At 45.3% G+C, this 19,764-nt stretch overlaps 1 pseudogene; it reads left to right on the top strand.

Annotated features, from left to right (window-relative positions):
* Window positions 1-344: 344 nt before the first annotated feature.
* Window positions 345-19,659, top strand: LOC135550997 (clathrin interactor 1-like; annotated as a pseudogene).
* Window positions 19,660-19,764: the final 105 nt, after the last annotated feature.

Below are 19,764 nucleotides of genomic sequence, written 5' to 3'. Positions count from 1 at the left end.
CTGTAGACTCCACACTGAGCTTTAGGGGCAACAGGAGCCCTCACAACCTGCTCCCAGAACAGGCTCAATCTGGTCAGAGGAGTTCGCCTAGGCCCTTGCTGGACATCTAGGCTAAATCAGAGGTCTGTTAAGACCACTACCTATCCTAACACCACCACTCTAATATTCAAAACACACTGTATAATACCAGGAAGCCATGCCTCATGCATAATATCCATCTGTGATAGAGGTCATAGTTCACATTGGTTACCCACCAGTGTCATTCAGTGTGTTCCAGTGTCATTCAGTGTGTTTTATTAATATGATTATTGTGTCGTGTGTTTCCTGTTTTCTTGCAGCACTAACGTGGTGATGAACTACTCTGAAATCGAGTCCAAGGTGCGAGAGGTCACTAACGATGACCCCTGGGGTCCCTCTGGACAGCTCATGGGAGAGATCGCCAAGTAAGGGACAACCACAGCACAACGCTCAGTCCTATCACATTTACTAGCTTAGTAGTTGTGGCTTTATACCAGTACTCTCTAATCCCATCCATATTTATGATGTTCCTCTCAGATCCACGTTCATGTACGAGCAGTTCCCTGAGGTCATGAACATGCTGTGGACCAGAATGTTGAGGGACAATAAGAAGAACTGGAGAATAGTTTACAAGGTGCCGAGTCTCTGTTCCACTGCTTATGTTTCATTCATACGATCATGTTGCTGTGGTGAGGAAGCCTAGTGCCATGTTGCCTGTGGAGTGGAAGCCTAGTGCCATGTTGTCTGTGGTGAGGAAGCCTAGTGCCATGTTGCCTCTTAACAGATGCTCCTCTCCTCCAGGCCTTACTACTATTGGCATATCTCATCAGGAACGGATCGGAGCGAGTTGTCACCAGCGCGAGGGAACACATCTACGACCTTCGCTCCTTAGAAAACTACCATTTTGTTGGTAAGCAATCATTTGGGGCTGGTGCTACACAGCAGCACTGAAAGACCCAGAGCAGTGTGAACCCTAAGCCTGTCTATTGATTCATTCCATAACCCTCCCCACGCCTCTCTTCTACACCAATCAGGATGTCCTCAGAGATGAGGCTCTTGGTTTCAGATGGAACACCCAGGAGTATTCATTAGTGAGGAAGTTTCCATGGCCACAGCTGGAGTACTGAAGAGTCAGTCAGATGCAAGTCATGTTCTGGTTTTCAACCTGGTATATATGTACATATGTAATGTGCACAAATGAAAAGTATGTAAATGATCAACTTGAGTGGCTCCTTGGATATCAACTGTATGCATTTGTGATTTGCTATGACAGAGTTGAAAACCTTGGATGGTTTTTGTACACGTTTTGTGTGGCTAGGCTGAGCCTGCATCTGATTTCAGTGGTACAACAACACATGCTTTGGAGCCTAATAGCATCACATAAATGTGAGAAACTCTGAAAATGTACAGTGGGGCAAAAAAGTATTTAGTCAGCCACAATTGTGCAAGTTCTCCCACTTAAAAAGATGAGAGAGGCCTGTAATTGTCATCATAGGTACACTTCAACTATGACAGACAAAATGAGGGGTAAAAAATCCAGAAAATCACATTGTAGGATTTTTTATGAATTTTATTGCAAATTATGGTTGAAAATAAGTATTTGGTCAATAACAAAAGTTTATCGCAATACTTTGTTACATACCCTTTGTTGGCAATGACAGAGGTCAAACGTTTTCTGTAAGTCTTCACAAGGTTTTCACACACTGTTGCTGGTATTTTGGCCCATTCCTCCATGCAGATCTCCTCGAGAGCAGTGATGTTTTGGGGCTGTTGCTGGGCAACACGGACTTTCAACTCCCTCCAAAGATTTTCTATGGGGTTGAGATCTGGAGACTGGCTAGGCCACTCCAGGACCTTGAAATGCTTCTTATGAAGCCACTCCTTCGTTGCCCGGGCGGTGTGTTTGGGATCATTGTCATGCTGAAAGACCCAGCCACGTTTTATCTTCAATGCCCTTGCTGATGGAAGGAGGTTTTCGCTCAAAATCTCACGATACATGGCCCCATTCATTCTTTCCTTTACACGGATCAGTCGTCCTGTTCCCTTTGCAGAAAAACAGCCCCAAAGCATGATGTTTCCACCCCCATGCTTCACAGTAGGTATGGTGTTCTTTGAATGCAACTCAGCATTCTTTGTCCTCCAAACACGACGAGTTGAGTTTTTACCAAAAAGTTATATTTTGTTTTCATCTGACCATATGACATTCTCCCGATCTTCTTCTGGATCATCCAAATGCTCTCTAGCAAACTTCAGACGGGCCTGGACATGTACTGGCTTAAGCAGGGGGACACGTCTAGCACTGCAGGATTTGAGTCCCTGGCGGCGTAGTGTGTTATTGATGATAGGCTTTGTTACTTTGGTCCCAGCTCTCTGCGAGTCATTCACTAGGTCCCCCCGTGTGGTTCTGGGATTTTTGCTCACCGTTCTTGTGATCATTTTGACCCCATGGTGTGAGAACTTGCGTGGAGCCCCAGATCGAGGGAGATTATCAGTGGTCTTGTATGTCGTTCATTTCCTAATAATTGCTCCCACATTTAATTTCTTCAAACCAAGCTGCTTACCTATTGCAGATTCAGTCTTCCCAGCCTGGTGCAGGTCTACAATTTTGTTTCTGGTGTCCTTTGACAGCTATTTGGTCTTGGCCATAGTGGAGTTTGGAGTGTGACTGTTTGAGGTTGTGGACAGGTGTCTTTGATACTGATAACAAGTTCAAACAGGTGCCATTAATACAGGTAACGAGTGGAGGACAGAGGAGCCTCTTAAAGAAGAAGTTAGAGGTCTGTGAGAGCCAGAAATATTGCTTGTTTGTAAGTGACCAAATACTTATTTTCCACCATAATTTGCAAATAAATTTATTAAAAATCCTACAATGTGATTTTCTGGATTTTTTTCCCCCTCATTTTGTCTGTCATAGTTGAAGTGTACCTATGATGACAATTACAGGCCTCTCTCATCTTTTTAAGTGGGAGAACTTGCACAATTGGTGGCTGACTAAATACGTTTTTGCCCCACTGTATGTTCCAAACATGGACGACTTGGTTCCTCTCTTATTTTTGGTCGCTTTGAAAAAGTTGAGGAATGAGATCGAATCACCATCACTTTTAAAATGCTCAGGGAAGTGTTGTTTTGGAGGCGCATGTTGCTTCAACCGTTTTGGTTCCAGTTAGTGTTGCAGTTGAAAGTTCTACATGTTGTGAATGTCAGAGCTGATCTACATACCGCAGTTTGCTTTACAACTCCAAGTCACTGACCCTCAGAGAATCCTCTTGTTATGTACAGAGTTCCAGTGAGTGACTGAATGACTGAAAGTGCATCATTTGGTCAGACCGGTTACCTAGTAATGTCAGTTAAGGGTGTAGGCTGATCTACAGGCCAGACAAGCCTGTCTAGAGACACACACTAATCTCTGATAAAGGTCAGATAAAGTTTAGCTACATTAAAGGGACAGATAACTGTGCTATACATTCTCAGACAACCCAAAGATTCCTAGATGCCCTTCCAGACTCCCTCCACCTACCCAACAATATCAGAGTACAAAAATCAGTTAACCACCTAACTGAGGAACTAAATTGAACCTTGCGTAATAGCCTAGATGCAGTCGCTCCCCTAAAAGCAAAACAACATTTGTCATAAGAAACTAGCTCCCTGGTATACAGAAAATACCAGAGCCCTGAAGCAAGCATGCAGAAAATACCAGAGCCCTGAAGCAAGCATGCAGAGAACCGGAACAGAAGTGGCACTACACCATACTGGAAGTCTTCCGACTAGCTTGGAAAGACAGTACCGTGCCGTATCGAAGAGCCCTCACTGCTGCTCCACCAAACTGGAAGTCTTCAGACTAGCTTGGAAAGACCGTACTGTGCCGTATCGAAGAGCCCTCACTGCTGCTCCATCATTCTATTTTTTTATACTTAATTTAGGATAATAAGAACAATATCACTCACTGCTGCTCCATCATTCTATTTTTTTATACTTAATTTAGGATAATAAGAACAATCCCCCCAAAAATACTAAAAAACAGCATTCCCCAGGAGAGGATGGTTTTAACTTCAGCAGTGATAAATTCATGAACTTCTTTGACGAAAAGATCATGATCTTTAGAAAGCAAATTAAGGACTCCTTTTTAAATCTGCGTATTTCTCCAAAGCTCAGTTGTTCTGAGTCTGTACAACACTGCCAGGACCGAGGATCAAGGGAGACACTCAAGGTTTCTTAATACTATATCTCTTGACACAATGATGAACATAGTCTTGGCCTCTAAACCTTCAAGCTGTATACTGGACCCTATTCCAACTAAACTACTGAAAGAGCTGCTTCCTGTGCTTGGCCCTCCTATGTTGAACATAATAAACAGTTCCCTATCCACCCGATGTGTACCAAACTCATTAAGTGGCAGTAATAAAGCCTCTTGAAAAAGCCAAACCTTGACCCAGAAAATATAAAAAACTATCGGTCTAAATCGAATCTTCCATTCCTCTTAAAAAAAATTGAAAAAGCTTTTGCGCAGCAACTCATTGCCTTCCTGAAGACAAACAATGTATACGAAACGCTTCAGTCTGGTTTTAGACCCCATCATAGCACTGAAACTGCACTCGTAAAGGTGGTACATTACATTTGAATGGCGTCAGACCAAGGCTCTGCATCTGACAGGCAGTACAATGAACAGAAATCAATCTCATTTGCCAACAAATATAACAACTAACGACCGTGCGAAACAATTTCCAAATGTTTTTGGAAACTAGAGAAAGTCGACAATCCACAGTCACTTCGAATCAACAAAGCGAGAATTGGCATATGAGACGGCCTACAGGGAGGAGGTGAGGGCCCTCGGAGTGTGGAGTCAGGAAAATAACCTCACACTCAACGTCAACAAAACAAAGGAGATTATCGTGGACTTCAGGAAACAGCAAAGGGAGCAGCCCCCTATCTACATTGATGGGACAGTAGTGGAGAGGGTAGTAAGTTAAGTTCCTCAGCGTACACATCACGGACAAACTGAATTGGTCCACCCGCACAGACAGCGTTGTGAAGAAGGCGCAGCAGCGCCTCTTCAACCTCAGTAGGCTGAAGGAATTCGGCTTGTCACCAAAAGCACTCACAAACTTCTACAGATGCACAATCGAGAGCATCCTGTCGGGCTGTATCACCGATTGGTACGGCAATTGCTCCGCCCACAACCTTAAGGCTCTCCAGAGGATAGTGAGGTCTGCACAACGCATCACCCGGGGCAAACTACCTGCCCTCCAGGACACCTACACCACCCGATGTTACAGGAAGGCCATAAAGATCATCAAGGACATCAACCACCCGAGCCACTGCCTGTTCACCCCGCTATCATCCAGAAGGTGAGGTCAGTACAGGTGCATCAAAGCAGGGGCCGAGAGACTGAAAAACAGCTTCTATCTCAAGGCCATCAGACTGTTAAACAGCCACCACTAACATTGAGTGGCTGCTGCCAACACACTGACACTGACTCAACTCCAGCCACTTTAATAATGGGAATTGATGGGAAATGATGTAAATATATCACTAGCCACTTTAAATGATGCTACCTTATATAATGTTACTTACCCTACATTATTCATCTCATATGCATACGTATATACTGTACTCTATATCATCAACTGCATCCTTATGTAATACATGTATCACTAGCCACTTTAACCATGCCACTTTGTTTACATACTCATCTCATATGTATATACTGTACTCGATACCATCTACTGTATCTTGCCTATGCTGCTCTGTACCATCACTCATTCATATATCCTTATGTACATATTCTTTATCCCCTTACACTGTGTATAAGACAGTAGTTTAGGAATTGTTAGTTAGATTACTTGTTGGTTATTACTGCATTGTCGGAACTAGAAGCACAAGCATTTCGCTACACTCGCATTAACATCTGCTAACCATGTGTATGTGACAAATAAAATTTGATTTGATTTGAGTATTTCTCCTGTCTTATCCGGTGTCCCGTATGAATTTAAGTGTGCTCCCTCTAATTCTCCCTCTCTCTTGCTCTATTCTCTCGGGAGGACCTGAGCCCTAGGACTATGTCTTAGGACTACCTGCCTGATGACTCCTTGCTATCCCCAGTCCACCTGGTCAAGCTGCTGCTCCAGTATCAACTGTTCTGCCTGCAACTATGGAACACTGACCTGTTCACCGGATGTGCTACCTTGTCCCAGACCTGCTGTTTTGGACTCTCTCTCTACTGCACCTGCTGTTTCTAACTATGAATGACCAGCTATGAAAAGCCAACTGACATTTACTCCTGAGGTGCTGACCTGTTTCACCCTCTACAACCACTGTGATTATTATTTTCTGACCCTGCTGGTCATCTATGAACATTTGAACATCTTGGCCATGTTCTGTTATAATCTCCACCCGGCACAGGCAGAAGAGGACTGGCCACTCCTCAGAGCCTGGTTTCTCTCTAGGTTTCTTCCTAGGTTTTGGCCTTTCTAGGGAGTTTTTCCTAGCCACCGTGCTTATACATCTGCATTGCTTGCTGTTTGGTGTTTTAGGCTGGGTTTCTGTACAGCACTTTGTGACATTGGCTGATGTAAAAAAGAGCTTTATAAATAAATGTGATTGATTGAACTGTCCCTTTAGGATAGGTAGACAGAAATGTGGATTCTCTCTCTTTAGAAGTACAGTTTGTATATCAGTGGTGCTTGCAATGTCAGGGTTGTGGGTTTGATTGAAAAAAATGTATCCACTCACTACTGTAAGTCACTCTGGATTTGAGAAAATCACAGCTCTGCCTCTGTGTTTCAAGTATTGTGTTTTATATTATTCGTAATCCAATACCATTTCAAGTGTTACATGCCAATTCATTTAGGATAATGGCATTTAACTTCGGGATCGGTGTCCCTTCCACGGGACAATGGAGCTAATGTAGGCTAATGCGATTAGCATGAGGTTGTAAGTAACAAGAACATTGTCCAGGACATAGACATATCTGATATTGGCAGAAAGCTTAAATTCTTGTTGATCTCACTGCACAGTAGCTATTACAGTGAAAGAATACCATGCTATTGTTTGAGGAGAGTGCAAAATTTTGAACATGAAAAGTTATTAATAAACAAAGGGCACATTTGGGCAGTCTTGATACAACATTTTTAACAAAAATGCAATGGTTCATTGGATCAGTCTAAAACGTTGCACATACACTGATGCCATCTAGTGGCCAAATTAAAAATCGTACCTGAGCTGGAATAATACATTATGGACGTTCGCTTGCATTTCAAAGATGATGGTAAAAAAAAAACACAAAATAACGGTTGTTTTTTTCTTTGTATTAACTTCTACCAGATCTATTGTGTTATATTCTCCTACATTCCTTTCACATTTCCATAAACTTCAAAGTGTTTCCTTTCAAATGGTACCAAGAATATGCATATCATTGCTTCAGGGCCTGAGCTACAGGCAGTGAGATTTGGGTATGTAATTTTAGGCGAAAATTGAAAAAAAAGGAGTAATCCTTAAGTATTTGAGTGAGGGGCGAACATATTGACTGTAGAGCTATGTTAATCTTTTTTCATGCTTCGCTCTCAAGAAATAGCATTTGGTGCATGGCATGAGCACTCACTCGGCTCTGTTACATAAAGTCCCCACTGAGACAAATACTGTCTCCAGGACAGGCCTGTTGTGGCAGTGAAACAATGGTGCCTTCGTTCCTCCTCCTGAAGAAGGTCCATAAAGGCCTGGTCCCAAGCTCTACCAGACCCTCATCCCAAGCTCTACCAGACCCTCATCCAAAGCTCTACCAGACCCTCATCCAAAGCTCTACCAGACCCTCATCCAAAGCTCTACCAGACCCCCATCCAAAGCTCTACCAGACCCCCATCCAAAGCTCTACCATCCAAAGCTCTACCAGACCCATCCAAAGCTCTACCAGACCCCCATCCAAAGCTCTACCAGACCCCATCCAAAGCTCTACCAGACCCCCATCCAAAGCTCTACCAGACCCCCATCCAAAGCTCTACCAGACCCCCATCCAAAGCTCTACCAGACCCCCATCCAAAGCTCTACCAGACCCCCATCCAAAGCTCTACCAGACCCCCATCCAAAGCTGCTTTAGCCTGGAACTGCACTGCACTGTTCTGTTCTTTTTCTCGCTCTTTCTCGTTCTCGTTCTCATTCTCTCTCTCTCAGCCAAAACAAACGTCTCTTTATTTGCTTCAGTGTTGACTTCCCCTTTAACTGCTTAACCCTGTCACCATGGCCAATGAGAGGTCAGGTTTATGGATGGTGCTGATTCTATTGTCAGTTTTCAATTCAAATGACCCCCACCATGGTGTAATGTGGGAAGCCAAAAGTGAAATGATTTCCACACTTTTTTAAGTTGGTAAATGCCAGTGTATTAAAGTGTCCAATCGTGTTGTGTTCCATCGCCAGATGAGAATGGGAAGGACCAGGGCGTCAATGTGCGTCAGAAGGTGAAGGAGATGGTGGAGTTTGTTCAGGATGACGACCGGCTCCGGGGGGAGAGGAAGAAAGCCAAGAAAAACAAGGACAAGTATATCGGCGTGTCCTCAGACAGCACTGGAGGAGGAGGATTCAACAAGACCAGCTGTAAGTGTCACCACACGGGAGGGAGAGCAGATTATATGTGATGCTCTGTTGAGAATGTGGTATGGTCTCTCATTTCTATGTGTTCACAAATCTGTCATTTACCTCTAGTCCCTGTCACTGACATTTACCTCTAGTCCCTGTCATTTACCTCTAGTCCCTGTTATTGTAATGTACCTCTAGTCCCTGTCATTTACCTCTAGTCCCTGTCTCTGTGAGTCTTGTTGCAGGTCTCCGTCTGCAGTCTCAGAAGGCTTCCAGAATATCGCTCCTCTATGCCTTCCTCTATTCCCCACAGGCCTCTTCCTCCTCATCACTGATCTTTTGATTAGAGCGATTTTCAATCCAGGGCAAATCATGTCTTCTCACATCTTCATCAGTGAGAATTCTGATCATGTTTGTACGAGAAAAATCTCAACACCCTCACTATGTAACAGAACATATCTTCCCCATATCTGTTTTTGATTCGCTGCTTTCTGATCTGCTATTCTGATATCTAATCGTTGGGCGAGTCCCTTGGCATATCATTAGGATTCGGTTGGAGAAACAACTGATTGAAAGGCTTTGTTTTCATGCGCCATTGACTTCTCCCTTTGATTCCTGATATCTTTGATTTGCTGCTGTGATTTCCCACTTCATTAGTCAAACCAGAGTTCCCATTTGTCAATTAATGATGTGGCAGGGGGGATTATTTTTGTCGCACTGGATCAAAATAACACACATAGAGATGTTCTCGCTCTGTTTCAGCAGACACACTGTAGCTGTGCAGTGCTTGTGTTGTCAATGGGCCCATCCATTTTCAATGCAGAATAACCAATTATCTGTTGCACATCTTAATTGGCATTCCAGATAGAAGCAGTGCATTCCCACAACGTCTCTCATTATGTTAGTGAAGTGAGGCTCACTCAGCGTAGCTACAAAACATGTTAATGGTACCAAACCACACTTGATTTTTTAGCATAAACCTGTAAACCTGTTTCCCCCCCTCTCTGCCCCTCTCCTCCCCCTCAGCGGGGGAAATGTTTGACACCGAGCCCAAGGGGAAGTGGGATGAGGACTGGGACAAGAGCAAAGGAGCCTTCTCCTTCAGTGAGAAGCTGGGAGAAATCAGCGACAAGATCGGCAGCACCATCGACGACACTATCAACAAGTTCCGCAAGAATGAGAGGGATGACTCGCCCGACAGAATCAGGTATTCCTGAGTGTGTTTAAGTGCAAAAGGCCAAAAACGAAAATGGAGATGTAATGCTGAACATTTCCCAAACACGGTCCCTGAGACCCCAGGGGGTGCACATTTTGGTTTTTGCCCCAAAAACTACACAGCTGATTCAAATGATCAACTCATCAGGCTTTGATTGTCTGAATCAGCTGAGTAGTGCTCGCACAAAAAAACTAAACGTGGACCCCCTGGGGTCCCCGGGACCGAGTTTGGGAAACGCTGGCTTAAGGCAATAAATCTATTTAATGATAGTGCATTTCTTTCATGTGTGTGTTGTTGTTCCCTTTCTCCCCCCAGTGACAACGAGGAGGACAGGGTATCGCAGAACGGCCGGCCAGTGTCGGGGTCAGGTAAGCTGTCGGAGTTCAGAGACGAGGAGGAGACTGTTACGACCACGAGCATCCAGATCAGCCATGCAACGGAGACCACCACCACACGCAAACGTGGCAGCATCCGCTCCAAGACCGTGGACCTAGGGGCCGCTGCTCACTACACAGGGGACAGGGGCAGGCTGGACGCAGACGACAGAAAGGTACCTCTGACCTCCCTGTGTCTCACTCTGACCTCCCTGTGTCTCACTCTGACCTCCCTGTGTCTCACTCTGACCTCCCGGTGTCTCACTCTGACCTCCCTGTGTCTCACTCTGACCTCCCTGTGTCTCACTCTGACCTCTGACCTCCCTGTGTCTCACTCTAACCTCCCTGTGTCTCACTCTGACCCCTGACCTTCCTGTGTCTCACTCTGACCTCTGACCTCCCTGTGACAAACTCTGACCTCCCTGTGTCTCACTCTGGCCTCCCTGTATCTCATTCTGGCCTCCCTGTATCTCACTCTGACCCCTGACCTCCCTGTATCTCACTCTGACCTAGTGGTCCTGCATGTCAATGTAGGCCAATAGGCTGTGGAGACTCAACAGAACCTTCTTTTGAAGCCTATAGAGACACTGTTGAGTTGTCTGCGGAATCTATTTTAATCTTTGAGTTTTTCTAGAGACTGAAACACAAGATGGTTATCTCCCGTGGGACAGAAGAAAGCTGTGTTTCATCTCTTCTGACTGTCTAATGACATGATAGAAATGGATGGCAGCAGGACCAGAGAACAGGAGGAGCTCCTGGGCTGCCTCATTCAAACTGTTTCTAGACTAATGCTGCTCTCTTGTGGCAGCTTTAGGAAGTGTAGCACCATTTTTATTCCAACTCAAATTAAAAGTGAACAGCTTGTGTGTGTGTGTGTGTCCTTATCTCATTCTCTGTGCCCTCTTCAGACGTCTGCTAGCCAGTCCTCAAGCAGTGGCCTTGCAGACCTTCTTATGGTGGACGCTGAGTCCAGTCAGACTGCACCAGCAGGTGAGACCTATCACTCACTCATCTAATGAGCCAGTCAGCCACAGTGCTAGACACATTGAGAAGAGGTCGCTATATATAAAGTGATAGCACTTTAAAGTGAGGTGGCTTAAAGCCATAGAGATGTAGCTCCTCCAGAATCACCACAGACAAGAGGGGAGGGAGCAGGCAGCCCAAGATGTCAGACCAGTGTTCCAGGCAGCGTAGGGAGAGGAGAGGAGAGGAGAGGAGAGGATGAGAGGAGAGGAGAGGAGAGGAGAGGAGATGCAGCCTAAGATGTCAGACCAGTGTTCCAGGCAGCGTAGGGAGAAAACGGGAGGGGAGGGAAGAAGAGTACAGAAGGGGAGTAGATGAGAGGGAGGAAGAGCATGGCATGGCCAGCTGTCTGAGACTGAGCCAGTGTTTGCTGGGGAGTGAATGCTGCATGTTCACACACACAGAGAGCTGCTGCGGTCCCTCGTGACGTTGCCTTCTCCATCCAAAAGAGCTCGGGCTTGTCTCTCACGCTCAGCTATATACTGGGAGAGAGGGAGGGGAGGCGACATCCTCATCTCCTCCACTGATACTGTTCTCAATCTCTCTCTGTGTGTGTGTGTGTGTGTGTGTGTGTGTGTGTGTGTGTGTGTGTGTGTGTGTGTGTGTGTGTGTGTGTGTGTGTGTGTGTGTGTGTGTGTGTGTGTGTGTGTGTGCACGCGCACCATCCAGGTGGAAGTTCAGACCTCATCTGTGATTTTGCTGACTTCTCCTCCCCAGCTGCCTCAGCCAGTCTCCATTCATCAGCCGGTACGTCTCAGTGCTTCCCCTCTCCATCGTCTGAACACTATCCCTCCATTGTCTGAACACTATCCCTCTCCATCATCTGAACACTATCCCTCTCCATCATCTGAACACTATCCCTCTCCATCATCTGAACACTATCCCTCCATCATCTGAACACTATCCCTCTCCATCATCTGAACACTATCCCTCTCCATCATCTGAACACTATCCCTCTCCATCATCTGAACACTATCCCTCTCCATCATCTGAACACTATCCCTCTCCATCATCTGAACACTATCCCTCTCCATCATCTGAACACTATCCCTCTCCATAGTCTGAACACTATCCCTCTCCATAGTCTGAACACTATCCCTCCATCATCTGAACACTATCCCTCTCCATCATCTGAACACTATCCCTCTCCATAGTCTGAACACTATCCCTCCATCATCTGAACACTATCCCTCTCCATCATCTGAACACTATCCCTCCATCATCTGAACACTATCCCTCCATCATCTGAACACTATCCCTCCATCATCTGAACACTATCCCTCTCCATCGTCTGAACACTATCCCTCCATCATCTGAACACTATCCCTCCATCATCTCACATCCCTCTGAACACTATCCCTCCATCCATCTGAACACTATCCCTCTCCATCATCTGAACACTATCCCTCTCCATATCCCTCCATCATCTGAACACTATCCCTCTCCATCATCTGAACACTATCCCTCCATCGTCTGAACACTATCCCTCTCCATCATCTGAACACTATCCCTCCATCATCTGAACACTATCCCTCTCCATCATCTGAACACTATCCCTCCCATCATCTGAACACTATCCCTCTCCATCATCTGAACACTATCCCTCTCCATCGTCTGAACACTATCCCTCTCCATCATCTGAACACTATCCCTCTCCATCATCTGAACACTATCCCTCTCCATCGTCTGAACACTATCCCTCTCCATCATCTGAACACTATCCCTCTCCATCGTCTGAACACTATCCCTCTCCATCATCTGAACACTATCCCTCTAAATCATCTGAACACTATCCCTCTCCATCATCTGAACACTATCCCTCTCCATCATCTGAACACTATCCCTCCATCATCTGAACACTATCCCTCTCCATCATCTGAACACTATCCCTCTCCATCATCTGAACACTATCCCTCTCCATCATCTGAACACTATCCCTCTCCATCATCTGAACACTATCCCTCTCCATCATCTGAACACTATCCCTCCATCATCTGAACACTATCCCTCTCCATCATCTGAACACTATCCCTCTCCATCATCTGAACACTATCCCTCTCCATCATCTGAACACTATCCCTCTCCATCATCTGAACACTATCCCTCTCCATCATCTGAACACTATCCCTCTCCATCATCTGAACACTATCCCTCTCCATAGTCTGAACACTATCCCTCTCCATCGTCTGAACACTATCCCTCTCCATCGTCTGAACACTATCCCTCTCCATCGTCTGAACACTATCCCTCTCCATCATCTGAACACACTCTGCTGTCTGTATTACAGCTTCAATCTGAGGCAGGCCACTTCCCGATAACTCCAGCAGAAAACCTTTTCATAAACCTGGTAGCAGCTTGTGAGGCGAAAACTGAAGAGGTGAACAGCCATGCCACAGAGGTGTTTAGGGGAGTCCCCCCGTCTCCTGTGTCCCCCTCCGGTCCCCCATCCTGTCCCTCTCCGTGACATCTCCTGCCCAGGGGTTTGTGGTTGCAGCCTACATGATGTCCTGTGGAAGTGAAGGTGGTGTAATATTGATGTGTCTGGGATGAGACCAGATGGAGCCCTACATGCTGAGACACACGTCGGCTCTCGTTTCACACAGCTCATGTCCCCCAGCCTCCACCCTCTGCTCTGCAGTACCCTGTGGTCCCATGCAGTAGCCTGTGGTCCTGAGTGATGAGTGATCCCACTGGGCTGTGTGTGCTGGTACTCCCTTGGGGCGATCTCTGTTACCTCCACTGTTCACCTGTTGCCTGGTCCCAGAAGAACAGGACATGCCTCATGCCTTGTTCATTTCTCTCCAACGTTTTGCAAATGCTGAACACTGTGGATAATGAAATCTTCACTCTTCACTCCTTAGGGTCAGGGTCCAGTGGGAAGGTGAGTTTGGGGATTGGAATGCGTTCTCCAGTCCCTGGGTCCCCACCCCACCCTCAGCTGACTTATTTGACCTGATTGGCTCCAATCACACCTCCCTCACCGCCTCCCAAAGCATGACCTTCTCCATGTGTGGTACCCAGAGTGTGGGTGTCGCCAACACCAACCTGCCCATATCCAGATCACAGGTACAGGTGGCTCACAGGACTCCCCTCACTACATGAACCATTGTTATAGATGGAAGTGCCTCATTATTATGGAAGAGGTCTACGTTGTGAATATAAAGGATGTACTTTTGTATATATATAGTGTATGTGGATCCACAGTGGATTCTGCTATTTCAGCCACACCCGTTGCTGACAGGTGTATAAAACTGTGGCACACAGCCATGCAAATTCCACATATTAACATTAGCAGTAGAATGGCCTTACTGAAGAGCTCAGTGATTTTCAACGTGACGGTGCCACCTTTCAGTCGCCAAATGTCTGTCCGGCTAGAGCTATCCCGGTCAACTGTAAGTACTAGTGGTCGACCGATTAATGGGAATGGACGATTAATTAGGACGATTTCAAGTTTTTATAGCAATGTGTCCCGTTGGATGCCTGTTTTCCCGATATTTAAAAAAATGGTCCGTGCAAAGTAGCCTGTTTACGTCCTTTTGCCACATTTGGTCCAGTGCAGTAGCATGTGGTCCCGTGCAGTCAGCAACAAGTGGTCCAATCGTGAAGTAGCCTTTGGATCCAAACTTTTTTAACAAATCAAAACTGTGATCCCGTGCAAAATTATGTGGTCCCGTGCAGTTAATACTTTGTGGTCACCTTTTGCTGCAATTAGCCTGTGGTCCCGTGCAGTAGCCTGTGGTCCATCGTGACATTTTTCTCATTCCTCCTTGCAGCTCGAGCCTGTGGTCCTGAGAGCATTTGTGAACAGCAGTTTTCAGTTCTTTCCACAGATTCTTGATTGGATTCCCAGGTCTGGACTTTGACTGGCCATTCTAACACCTGGATGATGTTTATTTTTGAACCATTCCATTGTAGATTTTGCTTTATGTTTTGGATCATTGTCTTGTTGGAAGACAAATCTCCGTCCCACTGTCTCAGGTCTGTTGCAGACTCCATCAGGTTTCTTCCAGAATGGTCCTGACATGGCTCAATCATCTTGTTCATTTCTCTCCAACGTTTGTCCCTGCTGAACACTGTGGATAATGAAATCTTCCACCACCATGTTTGACAGTGGGTCATGGTGGGAGGGTGATGAGTTGGGTTGCTTTTAAGCCAAACATAACGTTTTGCATTGTTGCCAAAAAGTTCCATTTGGCCCCCTGACCAGAGCACCTTCTTCCACATGACTTTGGTGTGTCCCCAGGTGGCTCCAATCTTTAAACAACACTTTTTCTTTAAGAAATGGCTTTCGCCACTCTTCCAAAATGGCCAGATTTGTGCAATGTACGACTAATTGTTGTCCATGGACAGAGTCCAACCTGCCCATCTCCAGATCATCCAGGTACATGTGGCTCTTGGACTCATCTCCTGATCAGTCTTCTCCTTGTATGAACCATTGTTTAGAGATGGAGGTCTTGGTAGATTTGCAGTGGTCTGATACTCCTTCCATTTCAATATAAAGGATGCTCTTTTGTTTAAAGCTTGGGAAATCTTTTTGATCCAAAGTGGATTCTGCTATTTCAGCCACCTGCCTGGTGTGTTCCTTGTTCTTCATGATGTGTATTAACGGACCTCTGAGCACACAGCCATGCAATCTCCACATATTAACATTAGCAGTGGATTGAATGGCCATTACTTTAGAAGAGCTCAGTGATTTTCACTGAACTTCTGGAGAGAGTTTGCTGCACTGAAAGTAAAGCCTGAAGTTGCCTAATTTTCGCCAAATGTCTGTCCTGCTAGAGTTTTTGATTTGTTAAACTGTTTGAAATATCCAATAAATGTCGACCGATTAATTGTGAATGGACGATTAATTAGGGACGATTTCAATCTTTTTTTGATAGCAAATCGTCATTTTGGATGCCGATTTCAAGCCGATATTTAAAAGGCACTGTATATATATATATATATTTTTTACACCTTTTATTTAACCTTTATTTAACTAGGCAAGTCAGTTAAGAACACATTCTTATTTTCAAAGACGGCCTAGGAACAGTGGGTTAACTGCCTTGTTCAGGGGCAGAACAACAGATTTGTACCTTGTCAGCTCATGAATCTTGCAACCTTACGGTTAACTAGTCCAACGCTCTAACCACCTGCCTCACGAGGAGCCCGCCTGTTACGTGAATGCAGTAAGAAGCCAATGTTAGTTGCTAGCTAGCATTAAACTTATCTTATAAAAATCAATCAATCATAGTCACTAGTTATAACTACATATGGTTTATGATATTACTAGTTTATCTAGCGTGTCCTATGTTGCATATAATCGATGCGGTGCGCATTCGCGAAAAAGGACTGTCGTTGCTCCAACGTGTACCTAATCATAAACATCAATGCCTTTCTTAAAATCAATACACAGAAGTATATATTTTTAAACCTGCATATTTAGCTAAAATAAATCCAGGTGAGCAAGCAATATTAACCAGGTGAAATTGTGTCACTTCTCTTGCGTTCATTGCACGCAGGGTCAGGGTATATGCAACAGTTTGGGCCGCCTGGCTCATTGCGAACTAATTAGCCAGAATTTTACGTAATTATGACATATCATTGAAGGTTGTGCAATGTAACAAGAATATTTAGACTGATGGATTCCACCGTTAGATAAAATACGGAACGGTTCCATATTTCACTGAAAGAATAAACGTCTTGTTTTCGATAGATGATAGTGATGATAGTGGTGTAACGATGTGATGGCTAGCTAGTTAGCAGGGTGCGCTAAATAGCGTTTCAAACGTCACTCGCTCTGAGACTTGGAGTAGTTGTTCCCCTTGCTCTGCATGGGTAACGCTGCTTCGAGGGTGGCTATTGTCATTGTGTTCCTGGTTCGAGCCCAGGTAGGAGCGAGGAGAGAGACGGAAGCTATACTGTTACACTGGCAATACTAAAGTGCCTATAAGAACATCCAATGGTCAAAGGTATATGAAATACAAATGGTATAGAGAGAAATAGTCCTATAATTCCTATAATAACTACAACCTAAATCTTCTTACCTGGAAATATTGAAGACTCATGTTAAAAGGAACCACCAGCTTTCATATGTTCTCATGTTCTGAACAAGGAACTTAAACGTTAGCTTTCTTACATGACACATATTGCACTTTTACTTTCTTCTCCAACACTTTGTTTTTGCATTATTTAAACCAAATTTAACATGTTTCAATATTTATTTGAGGCTAAATTGATTTTATTGATGTATTATATTAAGTTAAAATAAGTGTTCCTTCAGTATTGTTGTAATTGTCATTATTACGAATACATTTTTTTTTAAATCGTCCGATATAATCGGTATCTGCTTTTTTGCCCTCCAATAACCAGTATCGGTATCCGCGTTGAAATATCATAATCGGTCGACCTCCAGTAAGTACTGTTATTGTTAAGTGTAAATGTCTAGGAGCAACAACGGCTCAGCCGTGAATTGGTAGGCCACACAAGGTCATAGAACAGGACCACCTGTCCTCGGTTGTAACACTACTGAGTTCCAAACTGCCTCTGGAAGCAACGTCAGCACAAGAACTGTTCGTCGGGTGCTTCATGAAATGGGTTTTTATGGCCGAGCTGCTGCACACAAGCCTAAGATCAACATGCGCAATGCCAAGTGTCGACTGGTGGTGTAAAGCCCGCCGCCATTGGACTCTGGAGCAGTGGAAACGCATTCTCTGGAGTGATCAATCACGCTTCTGGCAGTCCGATGGTCAAATCTGGGATTGGCGGATGCCAGAAGAATACTACCTACCCCAATGCATAGTTCCAACTGTAAAGTTTGGTGGAGGAGGAATAATGTTCTGGGGCTGTTTTTCCTAGTTCCGGCTAGTCCCCATAGTTCCAGTGAAGGAAAATCCAAAGCATACAACAGCATACGATTCTGTGCTTCCAACTTTGTGGCAACAGTTTGGGGGAGACAATTTCCTGTTCCTGTTCCAGCATGACAATGCCCCCTTGCACAAAGCAAGGTCCATACAGAAATGTTTTTTTTCAAGATTAGTGTGGAAGAACTTCACTGGCCTGTACAGTACCCTGACCTCAACCCCATCAAACACCTTTGGTATGAATTGGAATGCCAACTGCGAGCCAGGCCTAATCTCTTAACATCAGTGCCGACCTCACTAATGCTCTTGTGGCTGAATGGAAGCAAGTCCCCGCAGCAACGTTCCATCGTCTAGTGGAAAGCCTTCCCAGAAGACTGGAGGCTGTTATAGCAGCAATGTTCCATCGTCTAGTGGAAAGCCTTCCCAGAAGACTGGAGGCTGTTATAGCAGCAACGTTCCATCGTCTAGTGGAAAGCCTTCCCAGAAGAGTGGAGGCTGTTATAGCAGCAACGGGGGGGACCAACTCCATATTAATGCCCATGATTTTGGAATGAGATGTTGGACTAGCAGTTGTCCACATACTTTTGGTCATGGTAGTGTAGCATCTACGGGCTTTCATATTTTCATGTAGTGTGATTTGTAAGATAGATGATTGTGATAACCTGGCCTGTGTTTTTGTGTTGTCTCTTCTTTGGGTTGTTGTAGAACTTTGGACCAATGCAAGGGAACTTATTGCCCCAGCACATGGAGCTCCAGAAGCCCTGCCTCCCCCCCACATGGTCAGACCCCAGTGTCAACATCAGCCTGGACTTCCTGTCTCCTGGTATGCAGATGACCACCTGCAAGCCCAGCCTCAACAACATGTTACAGCAAGGTCTGTTATTAACTCACTGTCATCACGTATTTCTCTGTGTTGACCGTCAACTGGGGCGGCAGGGTAGCCTAGTGGTTAGAGCGTTGGACTAGTAACCGGAAGGTTGCAAGTTCAAACCCTTGAGCTGACAAGGTACAAATCTGTCGTTCTGCCCCTGAACCTGTAGTTAACCCACTATTCCCTGGGAGGCCGTCATTGAAAATAAGAATTTGTTCTTAACTGACTTCAATTTCTATGTGTCCTTGCAAGAAGGTCTAACTGACAGTAATATCACCATATTTGTCATTTCAGATCCCCTGCTTTCAGGAGTCCAGCCGCCCATCAACCTGACTCAGAGGTTTGGAGGCCTGAATCTGAACATCCAGGCCACACCCATCAGACTTTCCATCAGACTTTCCCATCAGACTTTCCACCAACCCCATGATGCCCGCCAGTGCCATGGGCCTAGGCATGCCTCCCACCATGGCAACGGGTACCATGGGGATGGGCGCCATGCGAATGGGAGGAGTACCTGTCAATCAGGGAATTATGGGAGTGAACATGGTTATGGGCCTGCCAGGCACCCTGGTTATGTCAGGGATGGGCAACCCTGCCATGGTGCAACCCAGACAAGATGCCTTCGCGAACTTCGGCAACTTTGGGAAATGAGAGAGCTGAAGGATTTGTGTGGAAGAGTTTTGTTCAGAACACACCATTATGAACGGAAAGCTGCATACGCGGACTACTTGAGAAATATCTAATGGTGTTTCCCTTCAATCCCTTCTCTTTATATACACGGAGTGGACAAAACATTAGAACACCTTGACTTGGCTCCCTTCTGCCCTCAGAACTGCCTCAGTTCGTTGGGGCATG

This window comes from Oncorhynchus masou, chromosome 12 (genome assembly GCF_036934945.1).
Source record: "Oncorhynchus masou masou isolate Uvic2021 chromosome 12, UVic_Omas_1.1, whole genome shotgun sequence".
NCBI classification, from domain to species: Eukaryota; Metazoa; Chordata; class Actinopteri; order Salmoniformes; family Salmonidae; genus Oncorhynchus; species Oncorhynchus masou.
This window is presented reverse-complemented; position numbering and strand designations above follow the sequence as displayed.